We start from the raw sequence: 6,000 nt of genomic DNA on the forward strand, positions 1-6,000 counted from the left end.
AACCAGTGGGGAAGTAACTACTTGGTTCTCTATGCAAAGGGCTTAAGAATCACAGAATGTTGAAGGTTGTCTTCCCTAATTTTTTTAGTTTTCAGATGAAGGAACTGTGGTTGGTAGCCTTGAGCAAACCAGTAGTGAAACTGGTATTAGGATTCAGCTCTTCTAACTGTGAGCACAATCCCCATTTTCTATCAGTCAGAAATCCAATAAAGAACTGGTGGCATACCTAACTGGGTAATTGAGGAAGATTTAATAAAGGCACTATTTTAAAGGTGTGGGCAGAGTTGAGATGATCCAGCAAAGGAAGCGATGCATTCAGGTCATGCAAAATGGTGAGCTGTTACATTCCTTGGCCTGAGGGAGACAAGAGTAGGAGCAGTTATAGAACCTAGAGAGATTAGGGGTAAGGAGAAGGTGCCTGATGTACTGGGGCCTCCAAGTAGAGGGACACAGTCCATCTGCAGCAACCAGAGAGACTGGTGACAAATAGCCCAGCCTCATTCTTTACCCAGCTGGAAACCAGAGGTCCAGAGCCTGTTGATGCAGTTCAAAGAGGTCAACATCTCAGGGCATAGAACAGTGAGGAAGGATGGAGTGTGGATTTGAGGGGCCTGTGGAAAATATCCATCACATCTGGCCTCGAGAAGATAACCCCAGTCCTATCTTTGTTCTCACTTCAGCTTTAAATCATTAATAACCTGGACAATTGAAGTAACATTTTTGAAAACTATTATTATACAAATAATACATATTTATAACAGAAAGCCAGGAGAATGGCATTGAAATATGTATAATATCGTATATGAAACGAGTCGCCAGTACAGGTTCGATGCACGATACTGGATGCTTGGGGCTGGTGCACTGGGATGACCCAGAGGGATGGTATGGGGAGGGAGGAGGGAGGAGGGTTCAGGATGGGGAACACATGTATACCTGTGGCAGATTCATTTTGATATATGGCAAAACCAATACAATATTGTAAAGTTAAATAAAATAAAATTTAAAAAAATAAAAACATTAATAAAAAATTAAATAAATAAATAAATAAACAGGGTGACAATAAAAAAAAAGAAAACCAGAACAATGCAGCTATTTAAAAAGATTATAATTACTTTCAACTCTTATGATTGATACTTTAAGACTTTTTATTCATTCACCCATCCATCCATTTTCATTCATTCATGCCATAGACATTTATAGAGTGTCAATGTGTGCCTCCCTGTTCTAGGCATGTGTATGTTGGAATAAACAAAATAGACAAAATTCCTTCCCTCAAGGAGCTAACCCTCTAGGGGGGAAGAGTCCCAGTAAAGAACATAAATAACCAAAATGACAATATGTGAGATAGTGATTAAGGAATAAGAAGAAAAATAAAGCAAGGGAAGAAATAAGAGTGGTATGGGGGAGATATTGTAATTTTAAATAAAGTGGCCAGGGATCTTTGTGGGGGGTGTGTGTGTGTGTGCATGTGTGTGAAAAACAGGGAAAGCCAGTGAGCAATAACCACCTGTTTGTAGGGCTTTTCCTCTGGCTAATTGCTGAGTGTTCAGATAATGGAGAATGTAGGTGGTGTGACTTCCCCCCTCCCTCGCAGTTTCAAAATGTCTTTCTTTAGATTTTTTTTAAAGGCAACGCTTTCTCCACTCCTTATATTAACCATTAAAAAAGTGCCATGGGGAAACCTCAGTGCAAGTTTATTAGCCAAATTATTGGTATCTGACCCTTTCTAGCTGGGTGACTTGGGGAAGTCATTTAAGCTCTCTGAGCCTCAAGTTCCTCATGTGCGAAAATGAGGGTTTTGGTGACAAGGAAGGAAATCAGATTAGATCTGAGACAGACCTTGTGCCCAGCGCACAGTTGATGGTCAATATATGGTGGCTTCTTCCCTTCTCTGGACAGGGCTGCATAAAAGGCATGTTCTGGGACTTCCCTTGTGGTCCAGTGGCTAGACCAAGCTCCCATTCCAGGGAGCCCAGGTTTGATTCCTTTTTGGGAAACTAGATCTCACATGCTGCAACTAAAGATCTGACATGCTGCAGTGAAAATCAAAGATATTACATGATGCAACCAAGGCCTGGCACAGCCAAATAAATAAAGAAAAATAAATATTTTAAAAAGGCATGTTTTTCTAAAAGTGCAGACTTCAGATCAACAGAACTGAGGACTTTGCTGAACAATCTATTAACAATAATAGCTGGCATTAACTGACAACTATGTACCAGGCAGAAATTTACATGTGTGTCTCGCTAAATCCTTGCAATTTAAGATGAGGCATTGGAGGCATAGACCCCCTTGCACAGGCAGTAGGTCACAGAAGCAAGGCTTGACTCCAAATCTGGCTGACATCAGCCTGTGCTTTCTTTACCAGGTGCTGTGCTCCTCCTCTCCCCTGCCCTGCCCCATGAGGAAGAGACAAGGATGGATGGAACCAGAGTGTAGGGAAGGATTTTCTCATAATTCAAAAGCCCATGAAGATCTCTAGACTACCAGGTAGGGACCGTTTGTGACCCTGGAAAAACTTTCACTAAATACCATTGATACAGTGGTTCTGAAAGTTGGGAGTTGGACTGATTGCCTCTGAATCTCCTTGGTAGTCTTTTTTTTTTTTAAATACAAATGCCAGGACTTTATCACTTGAAATTCTAGTTAAGCAGGTCTGACGCAATGCCTTGAGTGTTTATATTTTTCAACACGGTCCCAGGTGTTTCTGATATGCAGGCAGATTTGGAAAACACCTCCCAAGGGCCCAAATTATTAATAATAATGCTCCCTGGGACTCCTCTTTTCCCTTTGCCTGGTTGCCACCACGATCATGAATGGATAACTCTTCCCAATGGTATTAAGCATGCTGGGGTATCTAATCCAGGCTTCATCTGAATATTTTATAAAAATATTAAGATGATATTCCCTTGAAGCATTAAGAGGAGAGACTCCCTCCTGGTGAGCTCACTACTCAACATTCCTTGGCCATTGAAAGAACAGTCCATCAGCTGTTCTACTTTCTGGGCCACAACTTCTGTTAATACAAGCTCATTATGAGAGACCTTGTCAAACATTGCTGAAATCAAGATACACAGCGTCTGTGCTGCTCCTTTCACTAAACGCTCTAGAAGCACCAACCAAGCAAAGTGCAGTTGGTTGGCATAACTATCAGTGAACCCGTACAAGCTGCCATATCAGCAACTTCTTTTCCAAGGGCCCAAAAGTTTTTTTTTTTTTTTTTTTGAGAAACAAAAGAACCTACTCTTTTCTTTGTAAGTTTCCACAAATGTGAGCTGGAAAATGGTGCTCACATCAGTTAATTATAAAATCAATTTGAGCCCCAAATGGCATCATTTAGGTCTCGGTATTAACATTTCTATCAAGAAAAAGGGCTCAGGTTATTGACATGTCTGGGACTTTGGAGAGAAGAAAGTACTGGAATAACTCTGACCCAGTGGTCTTAAAGTTGTACATTTACCACCTTTCTTTGATAATCAAGACAGGAGAAAGCTACCCAGTCATTCATATTCAATATAGATCATTTAGTTAGTCTACACTGACACCTTTGGGTCTATACCCATCCTGTTACTTTCTTGATGACAGCGAATGGATCTGACAGCTCTCCTCCTTCATCACAGCAAACATGGAATCAAAGCTTCTAATTGGGAGGGAGTTTTCTTTTCTTAATTGGTTTATGTTTTTTATTTTCTTTTTTTGAAAGATTGATCTTTTCTTACTTTTGGGTAAGGGTGGCTGTCAGTTCCTTATGAGTCTTCAAATGCCCCAATAAGTACTTTGAAAGTGAGTTGTATTGCCTTAAGGATATGGCTTAATCAGCATTTCCTTATGTATCTGATCTGTATGTTACCTTTCATCTTGGTGCTCATGTTTCTTGACCTGAGTTAAGCCTCTTCTTTGGTTTATTTATCCTAAAGTGTCCTATTTATATAAAAAAAACATGTTCAAAACTTAGAGTATTCTTTACTTTAGTAGTAGATTCACTATGTGATCCCTTAAGTAATGAACACAGCCAAGAAAATATATTAAATCAATACTCTCATTTTTGTAACTGTCCATATCTTATATGTCAGTATATACATGTAAAGATAGTCTTGTCATCATCCATTAGTTACTTTTCTTTCTAATAAATTAACAAACCCATATATTCTTTGACCTTATTTAATACTGTTTTGGGTTATTTTTTTCTGAGCGTTGCCTTTTAATTATTGGAGAGCATGTAAAAATGTTAAAGAGTAAAATCATAGTCATAATCTATTGAGGGCATTTACATCAGATACTAATCTTTAAATGCCATACATGCATTAAGTTATTAAAACTACATTTTAAATTATGACACTGCTGCTGCTAAGTCGCTTCAGTCGTGTCCAGCTCTGTGTGACACAATAGACGGCAGCCCACCAGGCTCCACCGTTCCTGGGATTCTCCAGGCAAGAACACTGGCATGGGTTGCCATTTCCTTTTCCAGTGCGTGAAAGTGAAGTCGCTCAGTCGTGTCTGACGCTTCGCAACCCCATGGTCTGCAGCCTACCAGGCTCCTCTGTCCATGGGATCCTCCAGGCAAGAGTACTGGAGTGGGAAATTATGACACTATTCTATAATTATTATCCTCTACTTTTAACCATTTTGCTTTTCTTTCTCAGCTGTCACCCCAAAGCTTATAGCTCAGAGAAAGTCCATTTTTTCCCTCCCTTGGAATAAAAAGAATTCCAATATATTAATACTTTTTTTACATCCTAAGTTAACTTGAATAGGCCTTCATGTAAATATTAGTCTTTTATGTTAAGATTGAAAACTTTTATTAGGTCTTTGTTACTAGCCCTGGAGTGGGATTTAAAGATGACAGAGGATTACTAAATTCATGCATTTGTTCATTCTTATAACAAGAATTTATTGAGTATTTACTACAAGTAGGACACTTTGGTAGACATTAGGAATACAGAGATAACATGCTCCAGATTCTTATTCAACATTTATTACAACACATTATCTAAGTGCAGTCTTTACTTACACCACTGGGGAAATTTCTTGATGCATTTTAGAGGCAAGTTCCCTCTGCCCAATGCAGGTCCTTCTTCCCTGATCCTCCCTTATTCTTATTTGTGAACTATTCTTGAGGAGCACCTGAGTTTTTATTGACTTAGTTTGTGCTCTGTCATTCAGTCTGGATCCAACGCTTTTGGTGGCGCAGAATCCATTTAATCTCCCAGCCCTACTGCCAGAATACTCTGCTATGTGGAGTCCTTGCACTGCATGCTCTTGAAGTACCCAGTATTTTAGAGACAGAGGGGATTTTACCTAAAGACAGAGATGGTTATCTGACTCAGTGCAGATGCTAATTAAACCATGATGCTGTCACCCAGGTCATGACCTTCTCTTGGATGGTCTTTCTTCCAAACTGGGGAGACAGTCCAGCCTTGTGATTTCTCCGAAAAACTTCAAAAATACTGTGTCTATACCTGTGATGGATTCATTTTGATATTTGGCAAAACTAATACAATTATGTAAAGTTTAAAAATAAAAAAAAAAAAAAGAATTAAAATGTAAAAAAAAAAAAAATACTTTGTCTCTGCAGCTTCCTTCTACTTCACTCTTTGACCCAATGTTTGCAACTTAATTCATAGGGGCTAATTCTTGTAAAATAAAAATGCCCTACTTAGCCTCTGATCCTGATGTAGGTTGGATTTCCAGCAACCATGGAAATAATTGGGAGGGAGAGTGGTGGATATAAAACCTCAGAGCAGCCAAAATAGCAGATGTCAAGGTCATGCACTGAAACCCATGTGATTTTTTTCTGTTTAATAGACTTCTAGGCCCCATGTTATTTTCTTATTGCTGCTGTAACAAATCACACAAAGTTTCATGGCTTAAAACAACACAAATTTATTCTTATTCTTATAATTTGGGGGGTCAGAAGTTTGAAATGGGTCTCATTAGGCTAGAATCAAGCTGTCAGGAACACTGCATTCCTTTCTGGATATTCTCAGGGAGAAGCCACTT

At 39.1% G+C, this 6,000-nt stretch overlaps 1 long non-coding RNA gene across 1 annotated transcript in view; it reads left to right on the forward strand.

Annotated features, from left to right (window-relative positions):
* The window catches only part of LOC138986118 (uncharacterized), a 157,072-nt gene extending 154,573 nt beyond the window's left edge, over window positions 1-2,499 (forward strand). The window contains exon 3 of the long non-coding RNA XR_011463012.1: window positions 2,369-2,499. This is a non-coding gene — a long non-coding RNA (uncharacterized lncRNA). The remainder of the gene's footprint in view (window positions 1-2,368) is intronic.
* The last annotated feature ends 3,501 nt before the right edge of the window (window positions 2,500-6,000 follow it).

Source organism: Bos mutus, chromosome 28, assembly GCF_027580195.1.
Source record: "Bos mutus isolate GX-2022 chromosome 28, NWIPB_WYAK_1.1, whole genome shotgun sequence".
In the NCBI taxonomy this organism is placed as follows: Eukaryota; Metazoa; Chordata; class Mammalia; order Artiodactyla; family Bovidae; genus Bos; species Bos mutus.